This window comes from Solanum lycopersicum, chromosome 10 (assembly GCF_036512215.1).
Source record: "Solanum lycopersicum chromosome 10, SLM_r2.1".
In the NCBI taxonomy this organism is placed as follows: domain Eukaryota; kingdom Viridiplantae; phylum Streptophyta; class Magnoliopsida; order Solanales; family Solanaceae; genus Solanum; species Solanum lycopersicum.
The window spans coordinates 26,999,216-27,015,524 of NC_090809.1; positions in this window are offsets into that span (position 1 = coordinate 26,999,216).

A 16,309-nucleotide genomic window follows, 5' to 3' on the forward strand; every position below is an offset into this window, starting at 1 on the left:
GTATCTATGACGGTTCGTCCTGCAAGTCTGTCACAGAGTTCAGAGAGTTAAATTCAGTAATGAGGTTACGCCACTTGTTACTGTCTGTCGTATGTATGACAGTCCGTCCTATAGTCCTGTCGTGAAGTGCAGCGAGTCGATCCAGTACCCTAATTTCAGAGTTGAAGTGTTTTGGAACGAAGACGCTCGACGGACCGTCGTGCCTATGACGGTTCGTCCTACCTATCGTCGAGGGTAATAAGGAGAGCAACAAAAGAAATTACACAAGTGTGGAATGACAGAGTCCATCACGGTCCGTCGTGACCATGAAGGTCCGTCGCGTGATCCGTCGACCCAGTCAGTTTTTATCAAAAAATGATTCTACTGCTTGAACCCACTAAACAGGTTGTTTCAGCTGGATATGTAGAGAAGTAATGAAAACCGGTTAGAGGATAGAACGTTGAAAGTGTAGTGATGCACCACTTAATTGAGTCATGCATGAGCTTACTTCTTGCAATTCCTTTCATACTTGTTTCTAGACATGATTAATCCTGAGGGGTTCAGAGTACCTATAAAAATAATTAGGGGAAATGGATGGAAGAACTCTGAATGTGATCAAATATAGATATATTGTCAATAACTGTTCCTTATCAAGTAGCTCAAACTTGTTTAGAAACTAATATTAGTTTTTATTTTTCACTCCGTTGTAGATAAATAATCTTAAACGAAATTGGTTAGCTCATAGTGATATCCATTGTTGTGTAGCATGATATGTAAGGCTATTCGATTTTCTATTTCGTTTGCATAAATCCAACACTTGAAAGCTTCTAAGTGGTCTTGGTAGTGACTGATTCTTAAATGCAGTTCGTACTCCCTAGAGAATTAAAGTGAGCACTCCACTTTGATTTTGTTACTCAATATGCGCTTTTGCTTTACCAAGTATTCGCAGGCAAGGTTTAAATTTGTTTCATTGTAAAAGTGCCCCAAGAACGATTTGCCCATATCTTTCCAACATGCTTAAATAGTCTATTCCATCATATATGTCATATTTTCACATGTTCAAGTGTTCCCTTTATTGGTTATTACTCCCACTGTGTTAGACTATTATGCAGCTTTACAAGATGTCTACTTACTTTTATCTACATTTATATGTATCTATTTACTTGGAGTATGTATCTTTCCTTAAGTTGAATTTGTCCACAATCCTCCTTGGTTCCACATTCATGTATACCGTGTCTTCGATATTAGTTTCTGAGTATTTGGCTATAATATAGAGTTCAATTCTCTTTGCTGAAAATTATACGGATTCACTTCGTATGTGCTTCAAAATTAGATGGAAAAATGTATATTCATTCATAGATGAAGTATTATGTTAGTGTCACATTTGCTTCTCATGTCATTGTCATTATTGTTAGTCCATTTATGTATGTCTTCTACTAGTATTCATAGTTCCATAACTCAATAATAATTATGCACCAAAACATCAATCCCAAATGAGTTATTATCAAGAAAAGAACAATCTCAAAAGAGTTATGATTATCCAAAGTACACAGTCTCAAAAGAGTTATGAACATCAAAAGTAACAATCTCAAAGTTAGAAAAACTATGTGAACAAAATTGTATAACTATGGGTGGCTGCCCACGGGAAAAGCCTAGCAAAGATCGACCCCAATTGGTATAGAAGGGTAGAATCTCAGGGACAAAAACTAGCATGGAATGATCTTGGTTGTTATAAGAGTGTGGCAGCTCAAGGGAAAAAGCGTAGCATGGGCCGATCCCAATGGGTATGGAAAGGTTGCAGCTCAAGGGCGAAAGCCTAGCATGGGCCGATTCCAATTTTAGAAATTATGAGGAAAACATCCCAGGGATTAAAATGCCTAGCATGGGTCATCCTCTTCTACCGCTGATCAACTGATCATTTCTATAATATGGCTTACAAAAATTATAACGCACAAAAAAGTAAAGAAAAGAATGTAACATACACAATTCCACAAGTATAAGCAAAGGTGGTCTCTAATTCATATCTATTCGTATTTGGTTTTACTTGAGCTCTCATATCATATATGGTTGTATTATGCCTTACATATTCCATACATTTTTTTCATACTTACGTCCCTTATTGGGGTGTTGCAATTCATGTAGAAGGTATGTAACACCTCGAAAATCCAAGACTCCTGGTAAAGCCTCACATAGGTGTCATAAAGTCTAAACACTGTTTGTAAGTCCATTTTTTGGAATATAGGTCATTTAGAAGGTTTAAGAACCAAATCGTCCAAAAATGTCCGGGAAGTTAGTTCAAAGGGATGTTTGTGTGCCTTAGATTTTTTACTAACTTTCAGGTGTCGTAGATGTACAAAAATTAGTGGAAAGGAAACTAATGGGTGTTTGATTTTGATGGGTTTGACTTCCCAAGGCCCAACCAAGGGCCCTTGAGGAGGGCCCCTGCTGTTTGATGCAGCATTGCCAGGTAGTGTGTATCGACGGGACAGACGACGGTGCGTTCGTGGAAGGACGGGGCGTCGAGGCCACTGTCATCCCACACTTATAAATATTCATGAAGGAGCTTGTTTACCTAGCTACTTTTACATGCGAATAGAGGGGTTGAAGAGGCGTCAATGGCTCGATAGGGCGCCGAGGCCACCGTCATCCCACACAAAGAAAAATTGGAGGAAGCCCTCACATTCAAAGTGTCTGACCGAGATGATGTAGTTCAGGATGGAGGGGGATTATCCGTCAACTCACCGACGTACCGTCGATCGGGGTCTCGTCTGTGAGGGTCGAATTTCACTATTAAATTTAAATGATTTCTTTTAATTAATTAAGTGTTTTAGGGGTTAGCTAGGGATTAAAGGGATACTAATTAAGTTAATTAAGACCCTCTATAAATACCCTTAACCCTCATTAACCTAAAAACAACTCTCAAAATAAACTCTCTTCCTTCTCTCTTACTTCTCTCTACATGAACTCACTATTGAAGGCTACCAAGAACTAGGGTTTGGGGGTGTAAAAATGGTGGATTCTTCATCAAATTGTTGAGAAACATTAAGTTATGGGTTCCATTCACCTATGAGATTCTTTCCACAAAGGGTTCCTTCAAAATAGATTTCAAAAAGTTGAGTTTTCTAATGGGTTTCATTCAATTACGAAATTGAAGTTATGGATTGAGTTTTTTATGAATTCTTAGGGTTATATTGAGTAGATTTTCAATAAATTCAACTTGTTTATGATAATTGTTGATGGTTTGATCTAATTTAAGAAAATGATCCTCTATCTCTAACCCTAGGTAGGGATCTTGACCTGTGTTGTATGGTGATAATTCAATTGAGATGTTTGTTGATTAGATTACTATCCTTTGGTGCTATTGTGGTTAAATTAAGATGAATTATAGTCCTATCATTTTAGTTCTTAAGATGTGATTTAGGTTATGAATTATGAATTTAAATTAGCCTATGTACCTTGTATGAAGTTGTGATCTAAAGATGAATTCTGTTATAGAGATGCAATTGGTCTTGTTATTCTATTTGTTATCATTGTGCGATGATTTTACTCCCCAAGTTGGGTTGAGTTATGGTTTGATGGTAAGACCTTTATCATAGACTATGAGAATGACTTGGTAAGTCTCAGAATCTCTATCTTTACTTCCAATTGTCATTAATTGTTTTTAAACCATGATATTACATTGGAGTATGCCATATACTTGGATTATAGGATTGTATGATGTTGAATTGAAATGTCCTTACTATGTTGTGAGGGTTATGAAGGTGTATGTGTTATAAAGATGGTGAAAACTATCAATGAGCCTTAATATGTTATGAAATTCTAAAGTGTTAACCTCAGTTATATGAATGGTGATGAAAGGACTTATACTCATACAATTCTTATTGAGATATTGATGATGATGATTATACAAGGGTAGACCCTATGGCCTAAATTATATTATGATTGATAATTAAGGGCTTAAAGACATTTCAAAAAAAAACTCTAACTTAGCACCGAATGAACTAGATGGAAGAGTGTCCTTTCCCGCATAGGGAAGGTAGAAACACTACATTACTCTTGATATTGGAGACTATAATGCATGGGCATAAAGAGGGTCCCAACTAAATCTCTTAGTTCTTGAACTTTCTTGCCCCATAGGAATACTAGGTAGTGGATCCACGTAGTTGCTATGTTTTATGTTTTATGTTTTGGTACTACCTTGGCAAGTAGTCCACCTTTTTTTGGTCTAGGGGTTTACTACACTGGATTCCACACTAGCTCATGTGGTCTATGTCGGTTAGGGAAAGATGTTCCCAAAAGGTAAAACGAATTAAAAGACTTGAACTCTAACTTAGTAAGCTAGGGTGTGTAGCTTAGTCTACGTAGGGGTATGGTACTCTACCTAGACATTGCACTATTTAGTGTTAAGGGCAGTCTTAGGGGAAGGTTATTATATGTTTATGTTATGATAATATATGATTAAATTGTTATATTGTTAATACTATATGTTGATTATTTTATTTATGAATATTCCTTGGATTATAATGATAATATACGATAAAATGCAAGCCTAAATGCCAAGATATGTAAAGTTGGACATTGGTCATGTTTTATTGTTGAGGATACTTAATTTAGTAAGGTTATGGGGTTTGCTTGGTTATTGCACGTGTTGACATGATAAGGACTTGTGAGTAGTTGTCCTGCTTATTATGACATGTTTAACTCTTATTCATTCTTGTGATATTATTTCTTTATATTAGGGTTGTAGTAAATCATGATTTCAACTATGTTGCGTTAAGTATTACTTGTTGAGATAGTAAGCATGTTTTGTTGATCAATATGACTTACTTGACTTTGCATTAAGCCCTAAAAGGGGTAGAATAACATGCTTTGATAAAAAGTTCCTGTTAGCATGTTTTGCTTGTGTATGTTAATAGGATCTCATACTTAGTACATGAGGAGTACTAACCCCGTTTTCTTCGCTGGTCCCAAACATTTTAGGTTTTGGTCATTGAAGAGTTTGAAAGGCGATATTGTTGAAGGCTTGGATTCTTCTTTTCATTCAAGTGGGCTACATCCTCAATTTTTGAGGGAAATGCCATTTTCTAACTTTGGATTTTGTATAGAGATTATTGGCTCTATCATATCTTTTCTTGTTATTTTAATATTGTACATTCGTATGACCTATAAATGGTCTTATTAAATTTATGTAAGGGTTATGCCCATGTTGTGATATTCGTTTAGATGGTACGAGACGAGACAATCGTCGAGACAATTTCTATATTTTTATTTATATATGTGCAATAAAAGTAGAAGGTTATGTAACTTTCCTATATGAAGGGTCAATGTATACTCCATATGAATAAAAATTATATGAATATAGAGGTCTATGTAAACCTCCAAGTAGATAAAATAAGAGTTTTTAATTTTTCCGCATCATTCAACCTATGAATGTGATGACATTAAACGAAGAGGCTAGTGTTAATCCTTTAAAAGGATGATGATGCCGGTTACGTCTAGAATGTGAACCCGAATGTGAAAAGCTACAAGTATTCAAAATCCGATCTCCCCAATAGAAGCACATGATACATGTTGGTGAGCTCCAGGTTGATTCGGGGTTTTTCCGAGTCTTTACTATGAGTATTTTCCTAGTATGGATTCCGATAGAGGCTTTGTAGACATTGTAAAGCTATGATATGTATTCACAGTTTCACTTGTCAAATGTATTGGTTGAGCTAGTCAACATGTGTTGTATATAATGCTTTTCATTAGTAATCTGCATAATAGTTTATTTTCTCATTATAGGTTACTTGTAAAACATGCATTCATAGGGTACTTGTCCGCCTCACCCAAGGTTGGGGTGTGATAAATATTTTTTAATTTGTTTAAAGGATTTATTAGGGGTCAGATTATGCCTTGAATCAATTTTTAGAAAATTGAATATGCTTAGGTATTGGGAGAAAACATAAGAGAAGAATGAGAAAAGAAGAAAGTAACAAGTTTTTACCAAGATCATTGAGTGAGTTTTGTTAGGGCTAATCCCTTTTGGGTATGTGAGATATTTCTGTGATGGGTTCTTCCACCCACACAATAATATGTTTAATCATAGATATTAGAGTAGATTTAATGATGAACATTGAAGTTCTTGAGGAAAAACCATTTAATTCTTATTGGTTGAGTTGTAATATTCTTTTGGTTGTTTGATTCGTGTTTCCGGGTTGTTTTATGAGTCTAAATTATTGGGTATTTAGTATTTTAGTGATCCTAAGTGTTTGGTTGTGATCCATGAAAGTTTACAAGGTTTATAATTTAAAATTGGAGATGAAAAGTTGGAATTCCCATTGAGAAGAAGTGGGGCGCTGCGCCTCCCAAAGTTTCCAGTGCCTCGTTGATCAAGTTTCAGCATCTAGAGTTAGTGGTGATCCTGCTTGCTTCCGTAGGATCCTTTATTGCTTTCATTATTTCCTAATGAAATGTTGAGGGGTTTATCCCAACATTCATCTTACTAGTTGTCATAGACAAATAGATAGTCAGATAGTCAGTTAAGCTATGTCTTTAATTTTAGATATATACACATATTGTTTTGTGATTTAAGTGTAATTTGGACAAGACTATTATTTAAAGTGTTTTTCAAGAGAATGTTTCCATCTTTATATTTGTGTTATGTCTTCCGCTGCGTTAAGTAAGGTAGGACAAGGCTTAGCTCATGGCCATCAATGGTTGTTGGTTGCCGACCACGTTCACGGTGTAGGCTTCAGGCGTGAAAAACTTTGTATGGGAGCACAGAGTTTAAGAGTCGTAGGGAGTCTATGAAACCATATATGTAGAGTCTTAGTAATCGGTGTGAAGTGCATCACATCTATGTTTAGAAGGCTACAACATTTAGGAAATTCTCACTTATTTCATACTCATCTCGTGCGTTAGAGTTTATCTCTAAAAGTTTCCCTGTATTTCTTACTTGCGCGTGTTTCAGATCATCATGCCTTTACGAAGAGAAATCAAAGGCCGACCAGACAGAAGGGATGTCGATAAACCAAAGGCACATAATACACCAAATATGCAACCTCAACGAGTAGTCACAAATGCTGAAATCTGTGAGGCTATCCGGATGTTTAGTCATGTTTTGACCAACCAAGTCGAGAAACAAAGAGGAGCTTGACAAGAACTCTATTCGTGAGTTAATGCATGTGGTTGATGTTGAAAGGGTTGAACTAGCCGCATATCAATTGAAGAATGTGTCTAGGACTTAGTTCAATTAGTGGAAAGGGAATATAGATTTGAATGAACCACATCCCAGTTGGCTTTCTTTGAAGAAGACTTCTTAGGGCGTTTCTTTCCCCAAGAATTGAAGAAAGCAAAGGTGCGGGAATTCCTTACTTTGTAACAAGACTCCTTGGGTGTTCATGAGTATGGTTTAAAGTTTACCTAATTGTCTTGTTATGATCTAGAGATTATTAAGGATATGACATTAGGATAAGTTTGTTTGTTACTAGCTTGGGTCGTTTTTCAAGTAAAGAGGTAGGCTACAAGTTCTATTTGGGACATGGACATTTCGGGGTTAATAGTCTATGTGCAACAAGATGAAGATGAGAAGATTAGGGACAAATAGGAGTATAGGAAGAAGAAAGCTAAGACTGGGAATTAGTCTGCTCAAAATAAGGGTGGTTCAAGTCGACTAAAATTTCATAAACAAAAGGGGAATGCACCATCATTTTCTAATGCACCTGCTCCTAGAAACAAAGGTGAGTATAATCGCAAGAATTGGTAGAACTTTAAGGCTAGACCAGCCATGTCCCAATTTAGTAAGGCACAAGGAGGTAGTTGGTCTCCTGCATGTTGTAGGTGTGATAGAAACCACACTGGTAAGTGTCGTGGTGGCCAGTTGGGTTGTTGCAAATTCGGTCAAGAGGGGAATTATATGAAATACTTTCCCAAGAATAAGGAGGGGGGGGGGGTGGAAATCCGGGCAATGGAGATCAATCATCATCAGTTGATCCACAACCCAGGGCTGCACCTAGAGGATCCACTTCAGGTGCTTGCGGAGGGGAAAACCATCTCCATTCAATCACTAGCCACCCAGAGCAAGAGAACTCTCTATACGTTCTCACGCTTATGGTCAAAATCTTTACTTTTGATGTTTATGATTTTTTAGACCCAGGAGCAAGTTTATCTTTTATAACTCCTTATGTTGCAAATCAGTTGGAGATTCTCCCAAAAAATCTTTATGAAACCTCATGTTTTTCTACACCTATTGGAGAGTGTATTCTAGCGGAAAGAGTCTATCGTGATTGTCCAATTTCCATCAGTGACAAAATAACATGGCTTATCTAGTAGAGATATACATAGTAGATTTTGATGTCATTCTAGGTATGGATTGCCTTCGTACTTGTTATGCGTGAATAGATTGTAGAACTCGAGTGGAGTAGTAGTTCATTAGTGGCTAAGGTTTATTTCATTTCGTACCTTAGGGTGATAAAGTTAGTTTCAAAAGGGTGTATATATCACTTAGTAAAAGGTAATGACTCAAGTGCTGAGGTACATTCCCTTTACTCAGTTTCAATAGTGAAAGAGTTTCAAAATGTCTTTCCTGATTATCTACCTGGAGTAATTCCTTAAAGGGAGATAGACTTCGGCATAGACATCATCCCAGATATTTGTCCTATCTCTATACCTCCATGTAGAATGGCACCAACAGAATTAAACGAGCTAAAGAACAATTGAATTATTACTCTAATAAAGGCTTCATTTGACCAAGTGTGTTACTTTGGGGAGCTTAGGTCTAATTTTTTAGGAAATAGGATGTTTCGTTCAGGATGTGTACATAATATTGCAAATTGAATAAGGTGAGTATCAATATTAAATATCCTCTTCCAAGGATAGATGATCTTTTCAACCAGCTTCAGGTTCTTCTTGCTTCTCGAAAATTGATTTTAGAATCAGGCTACCATCAGTTGAAAGATAAGGAATGTGACCTTCTAAAGACAATGTTTAGAACAAGTTATGGGTATTATGAGTTTTTAGTTATGTCCTTCGGTTTGACAAATGCTCCTGCAACATTCATGGATCTTATTAACAGAGTCTTCAACCTTATTTAGATCAGTTTGTCATCGTCTTCATTGATGAAATACTTGTTTATTCAAGGAATGAAGAAGATCATGCTAGTCACCTCAGGATTGTTCTGCAGACTTTAAACGATAAAGATCTATAAGACAAGTTCTCCAAGTGTGAGTTTTGGTTTAGCTCTGTGGCATTCTTGGGCCACATTGTTTCTGATGATGGGATTAGAGTTGATACCCAAAAGATAGAAGAAGTTCAGAGTTGGCCTAGACCCACATATCAAACAGATATAAGGAGTTTCTTGGGTTTGGATGGATATTATATGAGGTTTGATGAAGGTTTCTCCAATATCTCGTCTCCTTTGACCAAGCTAACTGAAAAGACAGTCAAGTTTCAGTGGTTTGAAGTTTGTGAGAAAAGTTTTCAGTTATTGAAAAATAGATTGAGCGCTCCGACTTTTACCTTACTGGAGGGTACTAAAGTTTTTGTCGTGTACTGTGATGTATGTAGAGTTATTTTAGGCTGCGTGTTAATGCAGAACGAAAGGTTATAACTTATGCCTCCAGACAGTTAAAGGTTCATGAGAAGAATTATCCAACCCATGACTTAGAATTGGCTGCACCACTTTTTGCCTTAAAGATATGGCGTCACTACATGTATGGCGTTCATATTGACATATTCAGTGATCACAAGAGCCTGCAATCTGTGTTTTCTTTGAAGGAATAGAATCTCAAATAGGGGAGGTGGTTAGAATTACTCAAAGATTATGATATGAGTTTTCATTACCACCCAGGTAACGCTAATGTGGTTGTTGATGCCTTAACAAGGTTATCCATAGGTAATACCAACCATGTTGAAGAAGAAAAAAGGAATTTCGCTAAAGATGTGCACAACCTTGCAAGTCTAAGAGTAAGACTTATGATTGCACAGAAGGAGGCATAATAGTGACTAATACGGCTAAGATAATCACTAGTATCATGGAATCTCAAATAGGGGAGGTGGTTAGAATTACTCAAAGATTAGGATATTAGATTTATTTACTACCCAGGTAAGGTAATGTGGTTGTTGATGCCTTAAGAAGGTTATCCACAGGGAATACCACCTATGTTGAAGAAGAAAAGAAGAATCTCGCTAAAGATGTGCACAGACTTGCAAGTCCAAGAGTCAAACTTATGATTGCACAGAAGGAGGCATAGTTGTGTCTAATAGGGCTAAATCATCACTAGTGTCATAGAATCTCAAATAGGGGAGGTGGTTAGAATTACTCAAAGATTATGATATGAGTTTTCTTTACCACACAGGTAAGGCTAGTGTGGTTGTTGAGGCCTTAATATGGTTATCCATATGGAATACCACCCATGTTGACGAAGAAAAGAGGAATTTCTCTAAAAATGTGAACAGACTTGCAAGTCTAAATGTCATACTTATGATTGCATAGAAGGAGGCATAGTGGTGACTTATAGGGCTGAATCATCACTACTACCAGAGGTGAAAGAGAAACAAGACTAAGACCCCATTTTGCTTAATTTGGAAGAGAAAATTCAAAAGCAAATAGTATTGGCTTTTGGAGAAGGGGAAGATTGTGTACTGAAGTACAAAAGTTTATTTGGTGTACGTAGGGTGGATGGAATCCAAGAGAGTATCCCGGAGGAGGCTCAAAGCTCTAGAGATTCCATTCATCCGGGTTCCACAAAGATGTACCACTATTTGAGAGAGTTATATTTGTGGGATGTCGTGAAAAAAGATATTGTTGAGTTTGTTTCCAATTGCCAACAAGTGAAGTAGAGCACCAAAGGCCTAGAGTTTGGCTCTGACGATTTCCGCAATCGAAGTGGGAGATGATTAGGTATTTTATCACAAGCTTGCCAGGATTTAGCAGACAACATGTTTTGATTTGGGTGATAGTCAATAGAATGAAAAAGTCAGCCCGTTTCTTCTCGGTAAGGACTATCTATGCGGCCGAGGATTATGCTATGTTGTACCTTCAAAAGGTTGTGAAACTTCGTGGATTTCCGGTCTCCATTATTTCATATAGAGGTGTACAATTTACTGCACAATTCTTGAAATCATTCAAGAAAGGTATGGGTTAAAAGGTGAACTTAAGAGCTACTTTTAATACTGTCACGACCAAAATCCGGGCCACGACTGGCACCCACACTTACCCTCCTATGTGAGCGAACCAACCAATCTAAACCTTAACATTTCAATATAATATAAACAGAAAGTAATGCGGAAGACTTAAACTCATTAATAAAAACCAATTCAATAACTATAAATATTCAACATCTATTATTCCCAAAACCTAGAAGTCATCATCACAAGAACATCTACTTTAAACTACTAATTCTAAGAGTTTCTAAGAAGCTAAAAATACATAAGAAGCTAGTCCATGCCGGAAGTTCAAGGCATCAAGACATGAAGGAGAATATCAAGTCCAAGCTAGAACCGTTAGCTCACCCTGAAGATCCGTTGTGACGAAGAATGGTTTGAGTTACTGATGAGTCGAAGATGACCGCACGTTTGCTGCACTCCACAAATAACAAGAAGGAAAAACATAAAAGTAGGGGTCAGTACAAAACACAGGTACTGAGTAGATATCATCGGCCAACTCAAAATAGAGAAGAGTATATATCAAGTAATATCATAAATCAATTATAAAACACAACATGTAGCAACAACAAGTACTATAATCATCAGTAAGTACCATCAAGTTCATCCATGAGGGCTCAAGCCTCAACACCATACTCATTTGGGAATTAAGTTTTATTAAATTGAGTATATTATCATCTTCCAAGATTCATTATCTTTCTTCCTCTTGTGTCGGTACGTGACACTCCGATCCCCTACTACTATGTGTCGGTACGTGACACTCCGATCCCCTAATTCTATGTGTCGGAACGTGACACTCCGATCCCCTACATGTGTCGGAACGTGACACTCCGATTCCGTACATGTGTCGGTACGTGACACTCCGATCCACTAATACTATGTGTCGGTACGTGACACTCCGATCCCCTAATTCTATGTGTCGGAACGTGACACTCCGATCCCCTACATGTGTCGGTACGTGGCACTCCGAGCCCCTAATTCTATGTGTCAGAACGTGACACTCCGATCCACTAATACTATGTGTCGGTATGTGACACTCCAATCCCCTAATTCTATGTGTCGGAACGTGACACTCCGATACACTAATATCATTCTGTAAATCATCAAGCCTTCTCTATACCAAGGCATCATCAATCCCATTACTTTAATTCATCAAGCCTTCTTCTATACCAAGGCATCATCATTAATAATGTATATTAAAGTTTCTTTTCAAGATTTGGGATTCAATATTTTCATCATGCTTATCTTATCACAATCACGTAATCATATTCATGCAAAAATACCATTAAGCATATAGTAGGGTTTACAATACTACCAATAAATATCATTCACTATTGAGAGTTTACTTATGAAAGCATGAAAACCATAACCTACCTCCACCGAAGAATTGGAATCAACAAGCAATTTCCCAAGCTTTGATATTCCCTCTGCCTCTTGATCGATCAATTTCTCTCTCTCCTTGTTCTCTCTATTTTCTTTATTCAAACCCTCTTTCTTTTACCCTAGTGAACATATAATTAAGTGTAAAAGATGGCAATAATACCCCACTAATTAACTTAGGGTTACCTCTTTTAACCCCCAAGAATTTGAGTTATTAATATAGACCCACAAAATCTATAATTAAGGAACGAATAGTCAAAAAACGTCCCTTAAAATGTGTAAGGAAATCCAATTCTTCCTGGGATTTGCGCAACCTGTGACGGGCCGTCGTGCCTGCGACGGTCCGTCCTGCAGGTCGTCGCAAGAGTCAGAGAGTCAATTTCCACTGAACAATCTATGACGGTCCGTCACGTCTGTGATGCTCCATCCTGCCATTCCGTCACGAAGTTTAGAGAGTCGATTTTCAGTACCCAATTTCAGATTTTCTAAGTGTTTTGAAACGAGACCCTGCGACGGTCCGTCGTGCCCATGACTGATCGTCGTTTGGTCCGTCGTCTCAGCCTGTTTTTCCAGAATTGAAGTTTGTTGCTCAAAACGACTAAACAGGTCGTTAGAATAGATACCAATTTACCCATCGTTCGTCCCCGAACGATCAAAAGAAGGAAAACAAGGGCGAAAAGGAGTACCTGAATCTGTAAAAAGATGTGGGTATTTTTCTCGCATATCCGCCTCCTTCTCCCAAGTGGCTTCTTCAACGGGTCGATTCCTCCATTGCACCTTGATGGATGCAATCTCTCTTGACCTCAACTTGCGAACTTCTCTATCTAAAATAGCAACAGGCTCCTCCTCATAAGACAAGTTCTAATCAAGCAAAACTGAATCCCAACGGATAATGTAGTTCCCATCCCCATGGTATCTTTTCAACATCGACACATGGAATACCGGGTGTACTCCGGACCGCCTTGGAGGCAAGGCTAACTCATAAGCCACCTCCCCTACTCGCTTAAGTACTTCAAATGGTCCAATGTACCTTGGACTTAGTTTACCCCTTTTTCCAAACCGCATCACCCCTTTCATGGGTGAAACTTTCAACAAGACTTGTTCACCCTCCATGAACTCTAAGTCTCTAACCTTTCGATTTGCATATTCTTTTTGTCTACTTTGCGCCGCTAGAAGCTTTTCTTGAATTGACTTCACTTTTTCCATCGAATCCTTCAAGAGATCAGTACCCAAAGGTCTGACCTCGAACGCATCAAACCAACCAATGGGAGACCTACATCTACTACCATACAATGCTTCAAATGGAGCCATATCAATACTTGAGTGATAGCTATTATTGTATGAAAACTCCGCCAAGGGTAAGAAGCTATCCCAATGGCCACCAAATTCTATCACACACGCACGAAGCATATCCTCCAACAATTGAATCGTTCGCTAAGACTGACCATCGGTCTGGGGATGGAACGCAGTACTAAGGTCCAACCTAGTACCCAATTCTGCATACAATGTTTTCCAAAACTTAGAAGTAAACTGCGTACCTCTATCTGATATGATGGATAGTGGAACCCCATGCAATCGCACCACCTCCGAGATGTAAAGTTTGGCTAACTTTTCTGCATTGTAAGTCACCTTGACCGGAATGAAATGAGCAGATTTAGTTAACCTATCAACAATCAACCAAATGGAGTCATACTTACCCATTGTCTTCGGAAGACCAACCACAAAATCCATTGCAATTCTTTCCCACTTCCATTCCGTAATGGGCATTCTCTGAAGTGTTTCTCCGGGCCTTTGGTATTCACACTTTACTTGTTGACAGTTTGGACACTTGGCAATAAAGTCAACAATATCACGCTTCATTCTACTCCACCAAAAGTGTTGCTTTAGGTCACGATACATCTTGGTTGCACCCGGATGTATAGAATACCTTGAACTATGAGCCTCTGTCAGAATAGTGTTGATGAAATCATCGACGCGGGGTACACATACCCTTCCCTTGATTCTCAAAACACCTTCCTCATCGATTTGTGCTTCCTTAGCCTCTCCTCGCAATACTTTATCTTGAATTCTGTGCAGTTTCTCATCATCAAACTGCCTTCCCTTAATCTTGTCAAGAAAGGAAGATCTTGCCTCCACAGAAGCCAATAATCCTCCCCTCTCCTTTACTTATAATCTCATCAAGTCATTAGCTAAAGTTTGAACCTCTCTAGCCAGTGGGCGTCTAGAGGCTTGCAAGTGAGCTACACTTCCCATGCTTCCAGCCTTTCTACTTAAAGCATCCGCTACAACATTCGCCTTCCCCGGATGATACAAAATAGTGATGTCGTAGTCCTTCAGTAGTTCCATCCATCTCCTCTGTCTTAAGTTCAAATCTTTCTAAGTAAAGACATACTGAAGGCTACGATTATCCGTGTAGACCTCACACTTAACCCCATATAAATAGTGTCTCCATTGCTTTAATGCAAACACTACCGCAGCCAATTCCAAATCATGAGTTGGATAGTTACGTTCATGCACTTTTAATTGTCTTGAAGCATAAGCAATCACACTCTTCTCTTGCGTTAGTACTGCACCCAACCCAGAATAGGATGCATCACAATAAACAATGAAGTTCTTACCCTCTACTGGCAAGGTAAGGATAGGTGCGGTAGTCAACAAAGTCTTGAGCTTCTGAAAGCTTTCCTCACATTCGTCCGACCATACAAATGGAACATTCTGCTTAGTCAAGTTCGCCAATTGGGAAGCAATAGAAGAGAATCCCTTGACAATTCGGCGGTAGTAGCTAGCTAACCCAACAAAGCTCCTTATTTCTGACACATTAGTAGGTCTTACCCAATTCTTCACTGTCTCAATCTTAGAAGGATCCACCATCACTCCATCCTTAGAAACCACGTGCCCCAAGAAGGACACTGCATCTAGCCAAAACTCACACTTAGAGAACTTGGCATAAAGCTTTTTCTCCCTAAACATTTCCAATACCATTCTCAAATGCTCTTCATGTTCCTTCTTGCTCTTTGAGTATACCAATATATCATCAATAAATACGATCACGAAGAGGTCCAAATATGGCTTAAAAATCCCGTTCATCAAGCTCATGAACGCAGCAGGGGCATTCGTAAGACCAAAGGACATCACTACAAATTCGTAATGCCCATACCTCGTTCGAAAAGCAGTCTTTGGCACATCCGTTGCCCGTATTTTCAATTGATGATAACCGGATCTCAAGTCAATCTTAGAGAAGACACAAGCACCTTGTAACTAATCGAACAAGTCATCAATGCGGGGAAGAGAATACTTGTTCTTTATGGTTACCTTGTTTAGTTGTCTGTAGTCTATACACATTCGAAAACTCCCATCCTTCTTCTTTACAAACAAAGCCGGAGCACCCCAAGGGGATGCACTTGGTCTAATGAAGCCTTTGTTCAATAGCTCTTGAAGTTGTGCCTTTAACTCTCTTAACTCCGCGGGAGCCATTCTATAAAGGGGTATAGAAATGGGGCGAGTACCGGGTTCAAGATCAATACAGAAGTCAATATCCCTATCCGGTGGCATATCAGGAAGATCTGCAGGGAACACATCCAGAAACTCACGAACTACTGAAACCGACTCAATCGAAGGTACTCTGGTAGTGTCATCCTTGAGATGTGCCAAGAAAGCTAAACACCCTTTACTAATCATTTTCTTATCACAAAGAAAGGAGACGATGCGGACCGGATTGGAAGTGTAGTCACCCTCCCACACTAACGGGTCTATCCCAGGCTTGGCTAACGTCACCGTTTTAGCATTACAATCCAACATTGCAAAT